A 21,842-nucleotide genomic window follows, 5' to 3' on the forward strand; every position below is an offset into this window, starting at 1 on the left:
CACAATAATTTGCTCCAGTGTTCCTTCTCCCCCACCCCCTCTCTTCTGAGATCCCAATTATTCTCACATTGTTTTGTCTTATGTTCTCATTTATCTCTTGAATTCTCCCCTCATGATCCAGTAGTTGTTTATCTCTCTTTTTCTCAATTCTGCATCATTTGGTCTTCTGTATCATTAATTTTCTCTTTTGCCTCATTTATCCTAGCAGTTAGAATCTCCTTTTTTGATTGCACCTCATTAATAGCCTTTTTGGTTTTGACTTCATTGGAGTTATTTTATTTCTCCAGAAAGCATTATTTAGTATCTTGTATGCTTTTTTCAGGCCCTGCTAGTATCTTTATAATCATCATTCTGAATTCTAGTTCTGACATCTTACTAATGTCCATATTGCTTAGGTCCCTGGCAGTTGGTACTGGCTCTTGGTTTTTTTGAGGTGAGTTTTCCTGTTTTGTCATTTTGTCCAGAGAAGAATAAATGAATATGATCAGGCCGATGAATAGAACAGAGCCACATACTAGATTTTGGGTGTATTTTGGTGTGTCAGAAGAAACTGCCTCCCAAAATCTTAAAGAAAGAAAAACATATATATACAAAAATAAGGGTTAATACAATGAAGGGATGGAATATGAATGTAAGGATGAAAATTAAAAAAGATTTTAAAAAAGGAATTGATTAGTTGGTTGAAAAAAGAAAGAAAAAAAATTTTTTTTTAAATGGAGGGAATGTGATCAGGCTGGAGACTAGAGCAAAGCCATATACCAGATTTAGGGTATATTTTGGTCAGTTAGAAGAAACTGTATCCCAAAATTTTAAAGTAAGAAAACCTTATATATACACAAAAAATAAGGTTAAATACATTGCAGGGATAGAATATGACTGTAAAAATGAAAATTAAAATAGATTTTAAAAAAGAAATTGATAAGATGTTGGTTAAAGTAGGAAAGAAGAAAAAAATAGAGGGGAGGCTGGGTGGCTCAGAGGGTTGAACCTTTGCCTTCGGCTCAGGTCCTGATCTCAGGGTCATGGGATCAACCCCTACATTGGGCTCTCTGCTCAGCGGGGAGCCTGCTTCCCCATCTCTCTTTCTGCCTGCCTCTCTGCCTACTTGTGATATTTCTGTCAAATTGAATAAAATCTTTAAGAAAAAAGTTTAAAAAAAGAAAAAATAGAAAAAGAAAAAAATAAGGAAAATTTTAAAAATTAACTTTGAAAGACTAAAGAATCATGGGAGAAAAGCCATGAATTCTATTAATTCTATCTGTTGTATTCCCCTAGCACTGGTGTTTTGCACTTCTCACTGATGAATAAACTTGGTCTTGGGAAGATGTTCTTTATGATCTTCTGGGGGAGGGACCTATTGCAGTGATTCTCAAATATCTTTGCCGGAGGTGGAATTGCACCACCCTTGCCAGGAGGCAGGCTAAGTAATCTTCTCAGCTTTGCTCTTGGTTGTTTTTATTCCCTGAAAGCTTTCCATACAGCTTTGGAGGATGAGAATGAAAATGGCAGCCAGACCCAGAGAGGCCAAGAGCTCAGGGCCCCCCGCCTTCATTGAGCCCTCAGAGAAAAGCAGCCAATCACTCCTGTCTCCCTGGTCTCTGGCTGCACTCCATGCTCACCTGGCCTTTGACCGAGCATTTCTATCTCGTGCATGAACCCATTTGGAGTTTCCAAACCCAGCACATCCCTGTGGTGTACTCCCGTACTGCTTCTCCCCGGGGAGGAAGGAGAGTCCTCCCGGACCTGTCACTTTTTGGGTCCATGCTCAAAGAATAATGGCCCAGCTATGCTGTGGATCACAGTTTGTAGCAACCCGAAGCTGAGAGCCCACTTTTTGGCTCACTCTTTGCAGCCCACTTCCCTGTCCCAATACCTGGGAGCTCTGCTACCCTCAGGCACCCTTGGTCTTTCTGTGACACTGAGGGTCCTGAGACCACACTGTTACAGCAAGGGTTTCACTGCCCACTTAGCCACTGGAGTGACATCTCTCCACAGAGCAGACTTCTAAAAGTTCTGATTTTATGATTTGCTGCTCTATCACTTGCCAGTAGTTGGCTAATGGAGGCTCCCTACCCGCCCCCCACCCCAACTGTCTTCCCATATATCACCTCAGATTCACTACTCTGCATGTCCTACTTTCCAGAAAGTGGTCACGTTTCTGCTCATAGAGTTGCCGCTCTTCTTTTTTTCAACCCCCTGTTGAGTTTGTAGGTGTTCAGAATGGTTTGATAACTATCTACCTGAATTCCTGGGACCAGATGAAATTTAGGTCTCCCACTCCCCCACCATCTTGCTCCTCCCACCTAAAGTGAGTCTTGTAAGCAGCATATTGATGGGTCTTGTTGTTGTTTTTAATCCATTCTGATACCCAGTGTCTTTTTATGAGAGCACTGAGTCTAATCTCATTCAGAGTAATTGTTGAAAGATAGGAATTTAGTGCCATTGTATTACCTGTAAAGTCACTGTTCCTGTAGATTGTCTTTGTTCCTTTCTGGTCTTTGTTACTTTTAGACTTTCTTTTCTCTCAAAGGGTCTCCTTTACTATTTCTTGCAGGGCTGGTTTAGTGTTCATGAATTCCTTTAGTTTTGTTTATGTTAGAAACTCTTGATCTCTCCTATTCTGAATGAGAGCCTTGCTGGTTAAAATATCCTTGGCTGTGTATTTTTCCCATTTAGCATGTTGAATATATTATGCTGGTCCTTTCTGACCTGCCTGTGGACAAGTCTGCTGCCAGCTTTATGTGTCTACTCTTGCAGGTTAAGGACTTCTTGTCTTGATCTGCTTTCAGGATATCCTCTTTATCTTTGTAATTTGCAAGTGTCACTCTAATATGTTGTGGTGTTGATCTGTTTTTTCTTTTTATTTTGAGAGGAGTTCTCTGTGACTCTTGAACTTGAATGCCTGTTTCCATCTTCAGATTAGGGAAGTTCTCATGTATAATTTGTTCAAATAAACCTTCTGGCCCCCTTTCCTGCTCTTCTTCTTCTTGGACTCCTATAATATGCATATTACTTTACCTTATAGAATTGCTGAGTTCCCTAAGTCCACCTTCATGATCTAATACTTTTCTTTCCCTCTTCTTTTCAGCTTCATTATTTTCCATATTATCTTCTATATCACTGATTCATTCTTCTGTTTCATTCATCCTCATTTTTATGGCATCACTTAGGACTCCATCTTGGTTAAAGCATTTTTAATTTTGGCCTGACCAGATTTTATCTCTTTTATCTCTACAGTAAGTGACTCTCTAGTGTCTTCTCTACTTTATTCAAGCCAAGATAGTATCTTTATACTTGCTTTAAATTCTAGTTCAGACATTCTACTTTTATATGTATTGATTAAATCCCTGGCGGGGAGAACTACCTCTTGTTCTTTCTTTTGGGGTGAATTTCTTAGTTTTGTCATTTTTTTCTAGAAAAGAAAGTAAGAGAGAGAGAGAAAAAAAAAAAAACAACAGCAGCAACAACAAAAACTTCAGGAATGCTTCTGGTATATGCTGTATATATTCTGCTATTGTGTTTTAGCTGCTCTTTTCCACTGGTCCATCCTCTATAGAGTTCTTCCTTGCTTGTGGAAGGGAATGTTTGGACCTTTAACTAGGTGTGCTTTGATTTTTTTGTTAAGATAAGCCTAGAAAAGTAAAAGGCGGGGGCGGGGGGGGAGGGAGGGAACAGGTCCAAGGCAAAAGAGAAGGAAAAAGAACAAGAATGCAACCAACCAAACAAAAAACTATAAACCTATTCCAAAGAATAAGAAAGAAAGAAGGAAAAAAGAATAAAGAAAGAAGAACAGATTATCTGAGGAATGGAGCAAGATGGCGGAGAAGTAGCAGCTGAGACTACTTCAGGTAGCGGGAGATCAGCTAGACAGCTTATCTAAAGATTGCAAACACCTACAAATCCAACAGGAGACCGAAGAGAAGAAGAACAGCAATTCTAGAAACAGAAAATCAACCACTTTCTGAAAGGTAGGACTGGCGGAGAAGTGAATCCAAAGCGACGGGAAGATAGACCGCGGGGGGAGGGGCCGGCTCCCGGCAAGCATCGGAGCAACAGAGCACAAAATCGGGACTTTTAAAAGTCTGTTCCGCTGAGGGACATCGCTCCAGAGGCTTAACTGGGGTGAAGCCCATGCGGGGCCAGTGTGGCCTCAGGTCCCGCAGGGTCACAGAAGGATCGGGGTGTCTGAGTGTCGCAGAGCTTGCAGGTATTAGAACGGGGAAGCCGGCTACAGAGACGGAGCCGAGGAGTGAGCTCTAAGCTCGGGCTTACCTTGAGCCGGTCGCAGGCTCGGTTGGCTCGGAGCGCGGCCGGAGGCAGGGTGACGGGAGTAATTGGGCGCTGTTCTCTGAGGGCGCACTGAGGAGTGGGGCCCCGAGCTCTCGGCTCCTCGGGGCCAGAGACTGGGCGGCCGCCATCTTCATTCCCGTCCTCCGGGCTCTACGGAAAGCGCTCAGGGAACAAAAGCTCCCGAAAGCAAACCCGAGTGGATTACTCAGCCCTGCCCCTGGTAAGGGCGGTGCAACTCCGCCTGGGGCAAAGACGCTTGAGAATCACTACAACAGGCCCCTCCCCCAGAAGATCAACAAGAAACCCAGCCAGGACCAAGTTCACTTACGAGGAGTGCAGTTTCAATACCAAGGAGAGCCGCGGAATTCCAGAGGAGGAGAAAGCAAAGCATGGAACTCATGGCTTTCTCCCCATGATTCTTTACTCTTGCAGTTAATTTTTTTTTCTTTTTCAATTTTTTTTTCTCTTCTTCTGCTTAATTTTTTTAACTTTTACCCTTTTCTTTTTTTAAGTTTTTTAACTAGTTTATCTAATATATATATATATTTTTCCTTTTTATATTTTTTTCATTATTAGTTTTCTTTTTTATTTGTTTCTTTTTTCTTTTTTTCTTTTTTTTTTTTTTTCTTTCTGAACCTCTTTTTATCCCCTTCCCCCGCCCCCTCAAGATTTGGGATCTCTTTTGATTTGGCTAAAGCATATTTTCCTGGGGTTGTTGCCACCCTTTCAGTATTTTTTTTTTTATAAGATTTTATTTATTTATTTGACAGAGAGATCACAAGCAGGCAGAGAGGCAGGCAGAGAGAGAGGAGGAAGCAGGCTCCCTGCTGAGCAGAGAGCCCGACGCGGGGCTCGATCCCAGGACTCCGAGATCATGACCTGAGCCGAAGGCAGCGGCTCAACTCACTGAGCCACCCAGGCGCCCCCCCTTTCAGTATTTTATTTACTCCTTCATATACTCTTATCTGGACAAAATGACAAGGCGGAAAAATTCACCACAAAAAAAAAGAACAAGAGGCAGTACCAAAGGCTAGGGACCTAATCAATACAGACATTGGTAATATGTCAGATCTAGAGTTCAGAATGACGATTCTCAAGGTTCTAGCTGTTCTCGAAAAAGGCATGGAAGATATTAGAGAAACCCTCTCGGGAGATATAAAAGCCCTTTCTGGAGAAATAAAAGAACTAAAATCTAATCAAGTTGAAATCAAAAAAGCTATTAATGAGGTGCAATCAGAAATGGAGGCTCTCACTGCTAGGATAAATGAGGCAGAAGAAAGAATTAGCGATATAGAAGACCAAATGACAGAGAATAAAGAAGCTGAGCAAAAGAGGGACAAACAGCTACTGGACCACGAGGGCAGAATTCGAGAGATAAGTGACACCATAAGACGAAACAACATTAGAATAATTGGGATTCCAGAAGAAGAAGAAAGAGAGAGGGGAGCAGAAGGTATATTGGAGAGAATTTCCCCAATATGGCAAAGGGAACAAGCATCAAAATCCAGGAGGTTCAGAGAACCCCACTCAAAATCAGTAAGAATAGGTCCACACCCCGTCACCTAATAGTAAAATTTACAAGTCTTAGTGACAAAGAGAAAATCCTGAAAGCAGCCCGGGAGAAGAAGTCTGTAACATACAATGGTAAAAATATTAGATTGGCAGCAGACTTATCCACAGAGACCTGGCAGGCCAGAAAGAGCTGGCATGATATATTCAGAGTACTAAATGAGAAAAACATGCAGCCAAGAATACTATATCCAGCTAGGCTATCATTGAAAATAGAAGGAGAGATTAAAAGCTTCCAGGACAAACAAAAACTGAAAGAATTTGCAAACACCAAACCAGCTCTACAGGAAATATTGAAAGGGGTCCTCTAAGCAAAGAGAGACCCTAAAAGTAGTAGATCAGAAAGGAACAGAAACAATATACAATAGCAGTCACCTTACAGGCAATACAATGGCACTAAATTCATATCTCTCAATAGTTACCCTGAATGTTAATGGGCTAAATGCCCCAATCAAAAGACACAGGGTATCAGAATGGATAAAAAAACAAAACCCATCTATATGTTGCCTACAAGAAACTCATTTTAAACCCGTAGACACCTCCAGATTTAAAGTGAGGGGGTGGAAAAGAATTTACCATGCTAATGGACATCAGAAGAAAGCAGGAGTGGCAATCCTTATATCAGATCAATTAGATTTTAAACCAAAGACTATAATAAGAGATGAAGAAGGACACTATATCATACTCAAAGGATCTGTCCAACAAGAAGATCTAACAATTTTAAATATCTATGCCCCTAACGTGGGAGCAGCCAACTATATAAACCAATTAATAACAAAATCAAAGAAACACATCGACAATCATACAATAATAGTAGGGGACTTTAACACTCCCCTCATTGAAATGGACAGATCATCCAAGCAAAAGATCAACAAGGAAATAAAGGCCTTAAATGACACACTGGACCAGATGGATATCACAGATATATTCAGAACATTTCATCCCAAAGCAACAGAATACACATTCTTCTCTAGTGCACATGGAACATTCTCCAGAATAGATCACATCCTTGGTTCTAAATCAGGTCTCAACCGGTATCAAAAGATTGGGATCATTCCCTGCATATTTTCAGACCACAATGCCCTGAAGCTAGAACTCAATCACAAGAGGAAATTTGGAAAGAACCCAAATACATGGCGACTAAACAGCATCCTTCTAAAGAATGAATGGGTCAACCAGGAAATTAAAGAAGAATTGAAAAAATTCATGGAAACAAATGATAATGAAAATACAACAGTTCAAAATCTGTGGGACACAACAAAGGCAGTCCTGAGAGGAAAATATATAGCAGTACAAGCCTTTCTCAAGAAACAAGAAAGGTCTCAGGTACACAACCTAACCCTACACCTAAAGGAGCTGGAGAAAGAACAAGAAAGAAACCCTAAACCCAGCAGGAGAAGAGAAATCATAAAGATCAGAGCAGAAATCAATGAAATAGAAACCAAAAAAACAATAGAACAAATCAATGAAACTAGGAGCTGGTTCTTTGAAAGAATTAATAAGATTGATAAACCCCTGGCCAGACTTATCAAAAAGAAAAGAGAAAGGACCCAAATAAATAAAATCATGAATGAAAGAGGAGAGATCACAACTAACATCAAAGAAATACAGACAATTATAAGAACATATTATGAGCAACTCTATGCCAACAAATTTGACAATCTGGAAGAAATGGATGCATTCCTAGAGACATATAAACTACCACAACTGAACCAGGAAGAAATAGAAAGCCTGAACAGACCCATAACCAGTAAGGAGATTGAAACAGTCATCAAAAATCTCCAAACAAACAAAAGCCCAGGGCCAGATGGCTTCCCAGGGGAATTCTACCAAACATTTAAAGAAGAACTAATTCCTATTCTCCTGAGACTGTTCCAAAAAATAGAAATGGAAGGAAAACTTCCAAACTCATTTTATGAGGCCAGCATCACCTTGATCCCCAAACCAGAAAAGGATCCCATCAAAAAAGAGAACTACAGACCAATATCCTTGATGAACACAGATGCGAAAATTCTCACCAAAATACTAGCCAATAGGATTCAACAGTACATTAAAAGGATTATTCACCACGACCAAGTGGGATTTATTCCAGGGCTGCAAGGTTGGTTCAACATCCGCAAATCAATCAATGTGATAAAACACATTAATAAAAGAAAGAACAGGAACCATATGATACTCTCCATAGATGCTGAAAAAGCATTTGACAAAGTACAGCATCCCTTCCTGATCAAAACTCTTCAAAGTGTAGGGATAGAGGGCACATACCTCAATATTATCAAAGCCATCTATGAAAAACCCATCACAAATATCATTCTCAATGGAGAAAAACTGAAAGGTTTTCCGCTAAGGTCAGGAACACGGCAGGGATGTCCGTTATCACCACTGCTATTCAACATAGTACTAGAAGTCCTAGCCTCAGCAATCAGACAACAAAAAGAAATTAAAGGCATCCAAATCAGCAAGGAAGAAGTCAAACTATCACTCTTCGCAGATGATATGATACTCTATGTGGAAAACCCATAAGACTCCACTCCAAAACTGCTAGAACTTGTACAGGAATTCAGTAAAGTTTCAGGATATAAAATCAATGCACAGAAATCAGTTGCATTTCTCTACACCAACAACAAGACAGAAGAAAGAGAAATTAAGGAGTCAATCCCATTTACAATTGCACCCAAAACTATAAGATACCTGGGAATAAACCTAACCAAAGAGACTAAGAATCTATACACAGAAAACTATAAAGTACTCATGAAAGAAATTGAGGAAGACACAAAGAAATGGAAAAATGTTCCATGCTCCTGGATTGGAAGAATAAATATTGTGAAAATGTCTATGCTACCTAAAGCAATCTACACATTTAATGCAATTCCTATCAAAGTACCATCCATATTTTTCAAAGAAATGGAACAAATAATCCTAAAATTTATATGGAACCAGAAAAGACCGTGAATAGCCAAAGGAATATTGAAAAAGAAAGCCAAAGTTGGTGGCATCACAATTCCGGACTTCAAGCTCTATTACAAAGCTGTCATCATCAAGACAGCATGGTACTGGCACAAAAACAGACACATAGACCAATGGAACAGAATAGAGAGCCCAGAAATAGACCCTCAACTCTATGGTCAACTAATCTTCAACAAAGTAGGAAAGAATGTCCAATGGAAAAAAGACAGCCTCTTCAATAAATGGTGTTGGGAAAATTGGATAGCTACATGCAGAAAAATGAAATTGGATCATTTCCTTACACCACACACGAAAATAGACTCAAAATGGATGAAGGACCTCAATGTGAGAAAGGAATCCATCAAAATCCTTGAGGAGAACACAGGCAGCAACCTCTTTGACCTCAGCCGCAGCAACATCTTCCTAGGAACATCGCCAAAGGCAAAGGAAGCAAGGGCAAAAATGAACTATTGGGATTTTATCAAGATCAAAAGCTTTTGCACAGCAAAGGAAACAGTTAACAAAACCAAAAGACAACTGACAGAATGGGAGAAGATATTTGCAAACGACATATCAGATAAAGGGCTAGTGTCCAGAATCTATCAAGAACTTAGCAAACTCAACACCCAAAGAACAAATAATCCAATCAAGAAATGGGCAGAAGACATGAATAGACACTTCTGCAAAGAAGACATCCAGATGGCCAACAGACACATGAAAAAGTGCTCCATATCACTCGGCATCAGGGAAATACAAATCAAAACCATAATGAGATACCACCTCACACCAGTCAGAATGGCTAAAATTAACAAGTCCGGAAATGACAGATGCTGGCGAGGATGCGGAGAAAAGGGAACCCTCCTACACTGTTGGTGGGAATGCAAGCTGGTGCAACCACTCTGGAAAACAGCATGGAGGTTCCTCAAAATGTTGAAAATAGAACTACCCTATGACCCAGCAATTGCACTGCTGGGTATTTACCCTAAAGATACAAACGTAGTGATCCGAAGGGGCACGTGCACCCGAATGTTTATAGCAGCAATGTCTACAATAGCCAAACTATGGAAAGAACCTAGATGTCCATCAACAGATGAATGGATAAAGAAGATGTGGTATATATACACAATGGAATACTATGCAGCCATCAAAAGAAATGAAATCTTGCCATTTGTGACGACGTGGATGGAACTAGAGGGTATCATGCTTAGCGAAATAAGTCAATCAGAGAAAGACAACTATCATATGATCTCCCTGATATGAGGGAGAGGAGATGCAACATGGGGGGTTAATGGGGTAGGAGAACAGTAAATGAAACAAGTTGGGATTGGGAGGGAGACAAACCATAAGTGACTCTTAATCTCACAAAACAAACTGAGGGTTGCTGGGGGGAGGGGGGTTGGGGGGGTGGGGTTGTGGACATTGGGGAGGGTATGTGCTATGGTGAGTGCTGTGAAGTGTGTAAACCTGGCGATTCACAGACCTGTACCCCTGGGGAAAAAATAAATATATGTTTATAAAAAATTAAAAAAAAAAAGAAAGAAGAACAGAAAAAAATAATAATAATCCTGATCTGAAAAATAAGAGAAGGAAACAAACAAACCAAAAAATGAGCAAAAATCATAAACCTAATACCAACAAAAAGATAGAGGAAAAAGGAAAAAAATATAAAAAATGTAAACATGTAAAAATTTAAAAAAGAAAGAAAAATAAGCCTTTTCCTATTTCCACAAGAAGCTGTCACTGGAGCACTCTTTATCAGTAGACTTGGTACATGGTGGGGAGGGGGGTTGTGTTGGTCTTCTGAGGGTGAAGCCCATTGAGCTGACTCATAAGCTGACTTGCCTTGTAAAGATGCCCTGGCCAGGGATAGGGGGCAGAGTTTAGTATAGGGGACTCCGGCCTCCACTGGAGATACTGTTTTGCTCTCTGCTGTGCTGGTAGGCTGGGGAGGGAGGGGGTGATGGAGGAGGAAGATGGCATCACCCTGCCCTCTCGTCCCAGGGGAAGGGAACTTCTGGCCACTTCTGTTCAGGAGGACTTCATAGAAAAGCAAACAATCTCAGGTGTCCTGGGCTTTCATCAGATCCTTGCCTTTAACCTGTGTGTTCCTGAGGCCATTGGGATGCCCAGCACACAGATCTCCTGTATAGTATCTCTAGACATTGGCTGGGATTCAAAACTCCAAATTTTAAAGGGCTGGCAAGGTGCAGACCCACTTCCCTCCCCCAGAGGAGAGCTTGAGGCACACCCAGAACCATCCTGTCCAGGAAAAGCAGTTGTGCATGGAGGATGGAGTTGATTGTGATGCACAGTAGAAAGCTGCAACCAGGTTATCTGCCATCTGCACACAACTCAGTCTCTTACTTTGTTCTGTCCCAGAAAAGCAGCGACACAGAGGCTTAAGTCTATTGTGGCAGACAGCGATAAGCAGCAATGAGGTTGTCTTCAGTCTGTCCATGTGTCCAGTCTCTGTTCAATTCTGTCCTAGAAAAGCAACTGCTCAGCATGCACACAGTGGTTTAAGTCTATAGTGGCTCACAGCAAAAAGCTGCTATGATGTTATTCGCCCTCTGCATGCACCTCTGTCCTTATTGTTGAGCACCACTCAATGGCTCCCTGCTGAGATTTTGTCCTTGGAGAGGCAAAATGCACCCTTCCAAATGTACTCCAGGAAGGGGCGTAATCTCTCCCAGTGCGACCCAGGGATCTCTTCAGTGCTACTTATTGTGCAATCCCTACCTGCTGTACTCTCTCTTGCTCCCTGACTTTGACTTTGCACTGAGAAAAGTTTCCCTTCCCTTTGCAGTCCCTTGATTTTCTACTCCCCTGGTTCATGGCTCCAAACCTCACATCTACCACATCTTCTTCCTCCAACTGTGCAGATTGTTTTCTTAATCTTCAAACCATATTCCTAATTGTTCAAAATAGTTGGATGTTGATCTAGCTGTGTTTGAGGAATGAGCCAAGCCGAGTCTCACTACTATTCTGCCATTTTTAACTCTAGAAGCCTGTGTCTGTTTTTGTGCCCATGTCATACTGTTTTGATTACTGTGGCTTTGTAGTATAACTTGAAATCTGGAATTGTGATACTTCCATTTTTGTTTTTCTTTTTCACGATTGCTTTAGCTATTTGGGGTCTTTTGTTTTCCCATAAAATTTTGAAAATTGTTCTAGTTCGGTGGAAAATGTATTTCAATAGGCATTGCATTAAATCTGTAGATTGCTTTGGGTAGTGTGTACATGAGCATGGAATAGCTTTCCTTTAGTTTGTGTTGTCTTCAACTTCTTTCATGAGTGTATTACAGTTTTCAGAGTACAGGTCTTTCACCTCCTTGGTTACGTGTATTCCTACATATTTAAAAAAATTTTTTTGGTGTAGTTATAATTGGGGCTGGTTTCTTAATGTCTCTTTCTGTGCTTTATTACTAGTGTCTAGAAATGCAGTAGATATCTATACATTGATTTTGTATCTTTTGACCTCACTGAATTAATCTGTTCTAGTAGTTTTTTGATGGAGACTTTAGGGTTTTCTACATAGAGCGTCATGTCATTTGCAAATAGTGAAAGTTTTACCTCTACTTTACTCATTTGGATGCCTCTTATTTCTTTTCCTTTTGTGATTGCTGTGGCTAGGATGTCCAGACTATGTTGAACACAAGTGGTGAGAGTGGACATCTGTGATCAGTGGACATCTGATATTAATGGAAAACCTCTCAGTTTTCCCCTGCTGAGTATGATGTTAGCTGTGGGTTTTTCATAAATGGCTTTTAATATGTTGAGGTGTGTTTCCTTTAAACCTACTTTGCTGAGAGTTTTTTGTTTTTTGTTTTTTTTTAATCAAATTGGATGTTGTATTTTGTCAAATGTGTTTTCTGGACTTACTGAAATGATCATATGTTTTTTATCCTTTCATTTGTTAATGTGATGTATCACATTGATTATTTTGTGAATATTAAACCACCCTTGCATCCCTGGAATAAATCCCACTTGCTTGTAGTGAATGACTTTTTAAATATATTGTTGGATTCAGTTTGCTAATGTTTTGTTGAGGATTTTTACATCTGTGTTCTTCAGAGGTACTGGTTTTTAGTTCTCCTTTTTTGTAGTGTCTTTGTTTTTAGTATCAGGATTATGGTGGCCTCATAGAATGAATTTGGATGTTTTTCTTGCTCTTTTGTTTTTTTGGAATAGCTTGAAAAAAATACTTATTATCTCTTTAAATGTTTGCTATAATTCACCTTGAAGCTGTCTGGTTCTGGACTTATGTTCAGAGCCTTTTGATTATTGACTCAATTTCATTGCTGATAATTGGTCTGTTCAAATTTTCTATTTCTTTCTGGTTCGGTTTTGGGTGGTTGTATGTTTCTAGGAATCTCTCCATTTCTTCTAGGTTGCCCATTATTTGGCATATAATTTTTCATAATATTCTCTTACAGTGTCCTCTCTTTCATCTTTCATTTCTGGTTTTGTTTGAGCCCTCCTTTTCTTTTTTTTTTTTTTCTTGCTTGTTGAGTCTGGCCAAAGGTTTATCAATTTTCTTGACCATTTCAAAGAACCAGTTTCTTGTTTCATTGATTTTTTTTTTTTAGTTTAACTTATTTCTTCTCTTATCTTTAGTATTTCCTTTTTTCTACTGATTTCTTACTTTGTTCCTCTTTTTCTAGTTCTGTTAGGAGTAAGGTTGGGTTGTTTGTTTGAGATTTTTCTTCCTTCTTGAGGTAGGCTTGTATTGCTATTAACTTAGAACAGCTTTCCTGCATTCCAAAGGTTTTGGATTGTTGTATACCCATTTTCATTTGTCTTTGTGTGTGTTTTGACTTCCTCTTTGATTTCTTAGTTGACCCATTCATTGTTGAATAGCATGTTATTTAACCTCCATGTATTTTTGTTCTTTCCAGATTTTTTCTTGTGGTTAATTTCTAGTTTCATTGTGTTGTGGTCTGAAAAGATGCATGGTATGACTTTAGTCTTTTTGAATTTGTTCATACTTGATTTGTCATCTAACATGGTATCTATTCCAGAGAACATTTCATGTGCACTTGAAAGGAATGTGTGTTCTGCTGTTTTGGATAGCATGTTCTGTATATCTGTTATAACCGTTTGGTCCAATGTGTCATTCAAATCCACTGTTACCTTGTTGATTTTCTGTTTGGATGATCTATTTTTTAAGATAAGTGGGGTGTTGATGTCCTCTCCTATTATTGTATTACCATCAATTACTTTCTTATGTTTGTTGATAGGTATTTTATATATTTGGATGCTCCCATGTTAGGTGCATAAATATTTACAAATGTTACATCTTCTTGTTCCCTTTATGATTATGTAGTGTCCTTCATCTCTTGTTACAGTCCTTGTTTTAAGTCTTTTTTGTTTGGAGTCTATTAAGTATCATTGCCCTGGGTTTCTTTTCATCTTCATTTGTATGGTAAATGTTTTTCCATCCCTTCGCTTTCTTTTTTTTTTTTTTTTTTTGTTTTGTTTTTAAAGTAGGTTTTGTGCTCAGCCTGGACCCCAGTGCAGGGCTTGAATTCACAATCCTGAAATCAGGATCTGAGCTGAGATCAAGAGTTGGATATTTAACCAACTGAGCCACCCAGGCATCTCCATCCCTTCACTTTCAGTCTGCATGTGTCTTTAGGTCTGAAAGGAATCTCTGGTATGCAGCATGTGTGTCTTGCTTTTATTATTCATTCTGTCATCCTATGTCTTTTGATTAGATAGGTTATTCTATATTCTAAGTAATTATTGATAGATATGTACTCATTGCCATTTTGTTACTTGCTTTATGGTTATTTTTATAGTTCTTTTTATTTCTTACTTTCTTCTTTCATGGTTTGTTGGTTTTGTTTAGTTATAAACTTGGATTCCTTTTCTTTATTTTTTGTATATCTATTTCAGATTTTTGATTTGTGGTTACTGTTAGATTTATATATAACATCTTGTGTGTATATGTAACCGTCTGTATTAAGTTGATATTGGCTTAAGTTTGAACCCATTCTGAAAGCACTAAAATTTTTTTCTTCTCCCAACCCCAACATTTTAGATATATAGTGTCATTGTTTATTTTTATTTATTTTTCCATTGAGACATTTTATTTGCACATATGTATTACATCCCTAGGAAAAGAATGCCAGGATTTTCCCTCCTGTATGTTTTTGTTTTGCTTCTTTATGGTCCATGATGTTAGCTGAGGTTGTCCGTACAATGAAACCAAACTGGTAGAATGGGAGCAGGTTATTCTACCATTTTTCTAGCTCTTTCCATTGTATATCAAGTCTAGGGCTGATCATTCCATACTTGTTTAACCTGCCCATGAGGTTCACAACAATTTTCCCCACTCTGTGATCATCAGTGATTTCAAATTCACCAATGTAACCACGCTTCATCATTCACAGTGAGAAACTGGATGATAACTTTGAAGCATGGACTGATAGGAACGCAGCGTTTGCCTCTCTTTTCAGCATTGTTAGTGCTCTTGAGAGTATCTTCCAGGACACTCATGTGCACCATTATGGTGGCATGGAAAGATGGTGGAAAGAGGATGGGAACGATGAACACATGGAGTTATGGGAAGTGGGTAGCCTATCACTATAGTGTCACTGTTTAAATCCTTTTATTTTATAAATCTCTTTGCTAGTTTTTATGGATATATTAATATTATCGCTTTTGTGCCTCCTACTATTCTTACTTCTGTTTATGATCTTTTTTTCCCCCCACTCAATCTCCTTTAACATTTCTTGTAAGACTGGTTTAGTGGTGGTAAATTTCTTTAACTTTTGTTCATCTGGGAACTTTCTCTCTCCTATTCTGAATGATAGCCTTGCAGAGTAGAGTACTCTTGGTAGCATATTTTTGTTTGTTTCTTTGTTTCAGCACTTTGAATATATCATGTTACTTTCATCTGGCCTGCAAAGTTTCTGCTGAAAATTTAGCTGGTAGACTTAAATCATTTCCTTTGTATGTAACTGTTTCCTCATGTTGCTTTTAAAATTCCTTCTTTATAATTACTTCTTGCCACTTTAATCACCTTGTGTTTTAGTATAGACTTCCTTGGATTGATTTTGTTGGGGGCTTTCTGTGCCTTTTGGATCTGGGTATCTATCTGTTTCCTTCTCCAAATTTGGGATGTTTTCGGCTATTATTTTTTTCTTCAAATTTTTCGTTCCTTTCTTTCTCTTTTCTCCTGTGATCCTTATAATGCAAACATTGTTACACTTGATGGGGTCACTGAGTTCCCTTAATCTATGCTCAGTTTGAGGGGCACTTGGGTGGCTCAGTTGCTTAAGTATCTGACTTCAGCTCAGGTCATGATCTCAGGGTCCCGGGATTAAACTCTATGTTGGGCTCCCCACTCAGCTGGGAATCTGCTTCTCCCTCTCTCTCTTCTTCTCCTGTTGCTGCTTGTGCTCCCTCTGTCTCTCTCTCAAATTAATAAATAAAATCTTTTTAAAAACCTATTTTTATTTTTTATTAATATCTTTTTTTTCCTCCTGTTACATTGGATTGTTTTTCATTATTCTGTCTCCCAGCTCACTGATCTATTTCTCTGCTTCCTCTAGTTGACAATTTATTCCCTCTAGTGTATTTTTAAATTTAGTTATTGTGTTCTTCATCTCTGATTCATGCTTTTTTATGTTTTCTCTCTCTTTGTGGAAGTTCTCACTGAAGTTCTCCTCTGTTTTCTCAAGTCCAGTGAGTATTTTTGTGACCACTACTTTAAATTCTTTATCAGGCCTATTAGTTATCTCTGTTTCCTTTGGTTCTCTTGCTTTTATTTTGTCCTGTTCTTTAATTTGGGGCATATTCCTCTGTTAGGTCATCTATGTCTGTTTCTATGTGTTAGGAAAGCCCGCTACATCTGCTATTCAAGTAGTGGCCATATGAAAAGAAGGACCTGTAGTGCCCTGTAGTGCAATATCCCCTCTTCACCAGAACCAGGTGCTTCAGGGGTATCTCTTAAGTGTGCTGTGTACTTTCTGTTGTGATTGAGCTCTGTTTGCCTTCAGTACAGTCATCTGCAATGGCCTTGTTTGCTTGTTGTGGGAAAAGTTTAGTCCCTGTGCTGCAAAGGGCCAGTCTGGGGTTACCTTGGGCTTGAGTTGGGTCAGGCCAGATGCTTGCACTCAGCTTGTTTGCTAGAACTGCATTTGCAGTGAACTGCAGGATACTCTCCCTGCATTGCCCTTGGAAGGCTTTGTTGGTGGGCAGGGCCTACAGTCAGACCAGATGTTTGCCCCCAGTTTCTCTGTTGGAGGTGGTAGTGACCCTGAACTACTGGGTTCCCTCTGTGTGCTGGCCTCTGTGAGGTTTTCGTTGGTGGTTGGGGCCAACAGTCGCATTATATGTCTTCCCTCAGCCTTGGGCCACAGATGTACTGGTGTGTGTGGTTATCTTCTCTCCCCAGGGTGGGAGTATTTTGGACTGGTGCTGGCCACTGGGCTACTTGCACAATGCCATGTTTTTGGCACCTCCTTGGATGGACTTCTGTCTAGTGGGGATAGTTGGATGGCATGGATTTGCAGGAGAAAATAGGGGTGTGGAGCACTGTTAGAAAGTTAATGGAAACTAACAAAGTGTTTGGGCTCCTTTCCACAAGTTTCAGTGACTCTAGACTGATGGGCAGGAGAAAGAAATGGTACCAGCCAGCTCCTTTGTTCTTAGATAAGTTTCACAAAGGAATGTATCCTTCCTGTGCAGACTCTGAGACCAGAAAAGAAATCTTCCGGTATACCCCTGGTGTCTCAGAAACTTCTGCTTCTGTGCTGTAACTTGGCAGGGTTTTTGTCATGCTGTCTTTTTAATGCCAAGGACCCAGTTTTCTGGGTTCTTGCCCTTTGGTTCTTGCAGAGCCAAGTCTGCTCATTTTTAATGTTCCTGGTGTTTAGCCCTACTGGTTTTAAAAAACTTACAAAGTTAAGCCCCTCTAGTTTCAGAGTCAAATGTTATGGGGATCCATCTTCCCAGTGCAGATCCCCCATGCCTGGGGTACCTAGTATGGGGTTTGTTTCTCTTCCTTCTCTATGCCTGCAGTGTCCCTCCCTCCTGCAGTCAGTCTTGAAGGTCAGTTTGGTTCCTGACTGTGTCTCTCCCCTTCCTACCATTTTTTGATGTAGCTTCCTCTCTACAATTAACTGTGGAGAGCTTGATCCACCAGTCTTCCCTTCATTTTCTGGGTTAGTTACACTGATGTGGGTATTATCTAGATGTGTCTGTGGGACTAGGATCCTCCGATTCCACTATTTTCACCAGCATTTGACATTTTAAGTATTATGTGCCATATTGTGGACTTCCTTGGGTTTACATTATTTGGGGCTCGGTGTGTTTCTTGGATTTGGATGTCTATTTCCATCTCCAGGTTAGGGAAGTTTTCTGTTATTATTTCCTCTAATAACTTTTTTTTATACCTTTGACTCCTATTCTTTTGGGACTCCTATGTTTGTTCACTTCATGTTGTCCAAGAGATCTCTTAATCTGTTATCAGTTTTTTTTTTTTTAAAAGTTCTGTTTTCTTTTTACTGTTCAGCTTTTGTGCTTTCCATTACCTTTTCTTCCAGATCACTGATACATTCTAATCTATTGTCAACTCCCTCTAGTATGTTTTTCATTTCATTTATGGTAATTTTAACTCTGATTGGTTCTTTTCGATATTTTCTATCTCTGTATTGACAGATTACTGAGTTCCCTCTTTGCTCCAGTCCAGTGAATAAGTTTACAATCATTACTTAAATTCTTTAGCAGGCATACTGCTTATCTTTGTTTCATTTAGGTTTTTTTTTCTGAAGTTTTTCCCTTTTCTTTCTTTTGAAGTATATTTTTCTGTCTCCCAATTTTGCTTGACTTTCTGTGTTTGTTTGAAAGGATTAGGCAGAAAGACTACTTCTCCTAAACCTGAAGGAGTGTTTATGTGTATGGTATCCTCTGTGTAGACTGTGTGTACTTGGTGCCTGTTGCTGGCTGGCTGGAGCTGTGGCAGCAGATGCAAGTTACTGGTTGAAATGGTGGCTTTTTATGGGAAGAAGAAGGAGGAGGAGGAGGAGGGGAGAATGGAAGGGAAGAAGGGCAGAGGAGGGGAGGAGGGGAGAGGAGGAAGGGAAAATAAAGCCCCAAAAGAATTAAAAAACAAGGCAAATTTTAAAAATTTAAAAACTTAGAAAACTAAAAATATAATTTTTAAATAAAATTTACACATGTAGCTTATTTTCTGTGCCCCAGCACCACAGAGGCTGGTGTAGTATTATAGACTCTAGGTTCACTGAGCTTATGAGCTCACTGTGAGCCAGATCCTGTTCTGGTCTGGGCTTCTAAGGTGGAAGGGGAGAGAGCATTTCCAGTTCCTTGGCCTATTTAAACCCTGTATTGTTTGTTTGTTTGTTTTGTTTTGTTCTGTTGTTGTTTTTGTTATTTCCATGCCCCAGTGCATTTGGGGCTGGTGTGGTCTTGTGGATCCTGGGCTTGCTCAGCTTGCAAGCTCGCTGTGACAACTGAATCTCCCCATTATCATGTCTGAACACTGTTCTGGTCTAGGCTTTGTTGTCTCTTAGTTGCTCTTTTAAACTGTAGGTTTTTGTTTGTTTGTTTGTTTGTTTGTTTGTTTTTGCCCAAGGATGGAGGAACCTGTTCCCAGTTCCTCAGTATATCCCTTCCCACTACCATTCACAGTATCAGATTGGGGGCTCCCTTTGTTGCCACATCTCTGTTTCTCTTGCTCTTCTCCCACTTATCTATCTTTGATTTTCAATTAGCCTTCAGGTTTTCTTCAGGAGGAATTGTTCTATTAATAGGTATTATTTGGTGTGTTCTGTGGAGGAAGTGAGTTCAGGGTCTTCCCGTATTACGGTCATGGACTGGAAGGTCTTAATTGTATTTTATTCGTTTTTCTTGATTAAGTTACCTAGTGGTTTGTGTATTTTATTGGGAATTGATATCTTAACAGTATTGAATCTTTCCATCTGTGAACATGTAATATTTGCCATGTATTTAGGTCTTTAATTGCACTCAGAAATGTTTTATTGTGCAAGTCTTAATGTTTTTTCTGTTAGGTTTATTATTTTATCATGCTTCTTCTGTTAAATTTACTGCATTTCTTCTGTTAAATTTATTCCTAAGGCTTTTGTTATTTTGGTGCTATTTCATATATACTTGTTTTCATTGTTATTATATAGAAATACAAAAGATTTTTTCTTTTTTTTTTTTGCATTTTGTTCTTGTATCCTGATATTTCATTGAGCTTATTTACTAGTTCTAGTAATTTCTTTTGGTGTGTGTGGATTTCTTTAGACTTTCTATATATGGGATTGTAATGCCTCTACATAAAGAGCAGTTTTACTACTTTCTTTCAAATGTGGATGCTTTTTGTTTCTTTTTCTTGTCTGAATGCTCTGGATATAACCTATAGTACAATGCTGATTAGCATTAGTAGGAGGGAATACTTGCCTTACCAATCATAGGGGAAAAGCATTTAGTCTTTTACCATGGAGTGTGATGTTAGGTAAGTTCCTTTCTATTTCTAGTCTGTTCAGAGTTTTTATTAAGAATGAATTTTAGATTTTATCAAATATGTTTTCTGCATCTCTTGAAATGATCATGTGATTTTTGTTCTTTATTGGACATGTTTATTAATATGGCTTATTACATTAATTAATATTCAGATGGAAAAATCCCACTTTGTCATGGTGTATGGTCCTCTTTATATGTTGCTGGATTTGGTTTACTCATATTTTGTTGAGGCTTTTTGCCTCATTCTTGAGGGATTTTGACCTATTGTTTTCTCTTCTTGCATTATCTGTCTGGCTTTGGTATGAACATAATTTTGACCTCATAGAATATCTTGGGGAGTGTTCCTTCCTCTTCCTCCCCACACTCCCTCTTTTTTTCCCTGAGTTTGTGAAGGATTGTTATAATTTTTTCAAGTGTTTGGTAGAATTCACCAGTGAAATAGTCTGGGCCTGAGTTTTTCTTTTTAGGAAGTTTTAGTTACTAATTCAATTTCTTGTTATAGGTCTTTTCAGATATTCTTTTTTCTTGAGTCAGTTTTGGTAATTTGTGTCTTTCTAGGAATTTTTCCATTTCACCTAAGTTGTCTAATTTGTTAGCATAAAATTATTTATAGCTGTAGTAGTTTATATGCCTTAAATGACAATGAGCTTTGGAGATAAGATGAACTTTAGGATTTTGAGTTGGGGAGATCATCCTGGATTATCTGAGTTAGGTCCTCAAAGTAATCACAAATGCCTTTATAAGAGAGAGGTAGAGGGGTGCCTGGGTGGCTCAGTCGGTTAAAATCTGCCTTTGGCCCAGGGCATGCTCCTGGAGTCCTGGGATCAAACCCCACATCGGGCTCACTGAAACAGGGAGCCTGCTTCTCCTTCTGCTCCTCCCTCTGCTCAAGCGTTCTCTCTGTCTCTGTCTCTGTCTCTCTCTCTCTGTCAAATAAGTAACTAAAATCTTTAAAAAGAGAGAGGTAGAGGTATGCTGTTGAGGACATATCTAGTAATGGAATTTCTGGGTCATAATTATATATATGCTCAAATTCAATACATAATATTAAACAGTTTTTCAAAGAAGCTAGACTAATTTATATTCTTACTGGCAGTGTATTAAAATTGTAGTGACCCCACATCCTTGCCACTTGATATTGTTGGTGTCTCTATTTTTAACTCTCTGGGAAATATGTTAGTTCTATCTCTTTGTGGTGTTAACTTTTTTCCCTGGATGACTAATGAGGGTGAGTTCTTTTCCAAATGTTTACTAGCCATTACATATACTCTTTTGTGAGGTACCTATTGAAGTTTCTTTCTCATTTTTCTCTTGGACTCTTGACCTTTTTCTTATTAATTTGTATAATTTTATATATATATATGTATATATATATATATATATATATATTTTAGTTATGGGCTCTTTGTCACTTGTACCATACATGTTGTAAATATTTTCTTCCAAATATGTATGACATCTTTTGATAAGCAGAAGTTATTAAATTTAATGGAGTTTACTGTATCAAACTTTTTTCTTATGGTTATTGCTCTTTGTGTTCT

At 39.0% G+C, this 21,842-nt stretch overlaps 1 protein-coding gene and 1 pseudogene across 1 annotated transcript in view; one reads left to right on the plus strand and one right to left on the minus strand.

Moving 5' to 3' along the window:
* C2CD6 (C2 calcium dependent domain containing 6) overlaps positions 1–21,842 on the plus strand; it is a 143,157-nt gene that overhangs the window by 14,450 nt on the left and 106,865 nt on the right. The gene's annotated exons all lie outside the window — the stretch shown is intronic.
* LOC116869026 lies at positions 14,922–15,315 on the minus strand (annotated as a pseudogene).

This window comes from Lontra canadensis, unplaced genomic scaffold (assembly GCF_010015895.1).
Source record: "Lontra canadensis isolate GAN:19392208 unplaced genomic scaffold, GSC_riverotter_1.0 scaffold18, whole genome shotgun sequence".
Taxonomy (NCBI): Eukaryota; Metazoa; Chordata; class Mammalia; order Carnivora; family Mustelidae; genus Lontra; species Lontra canadensis.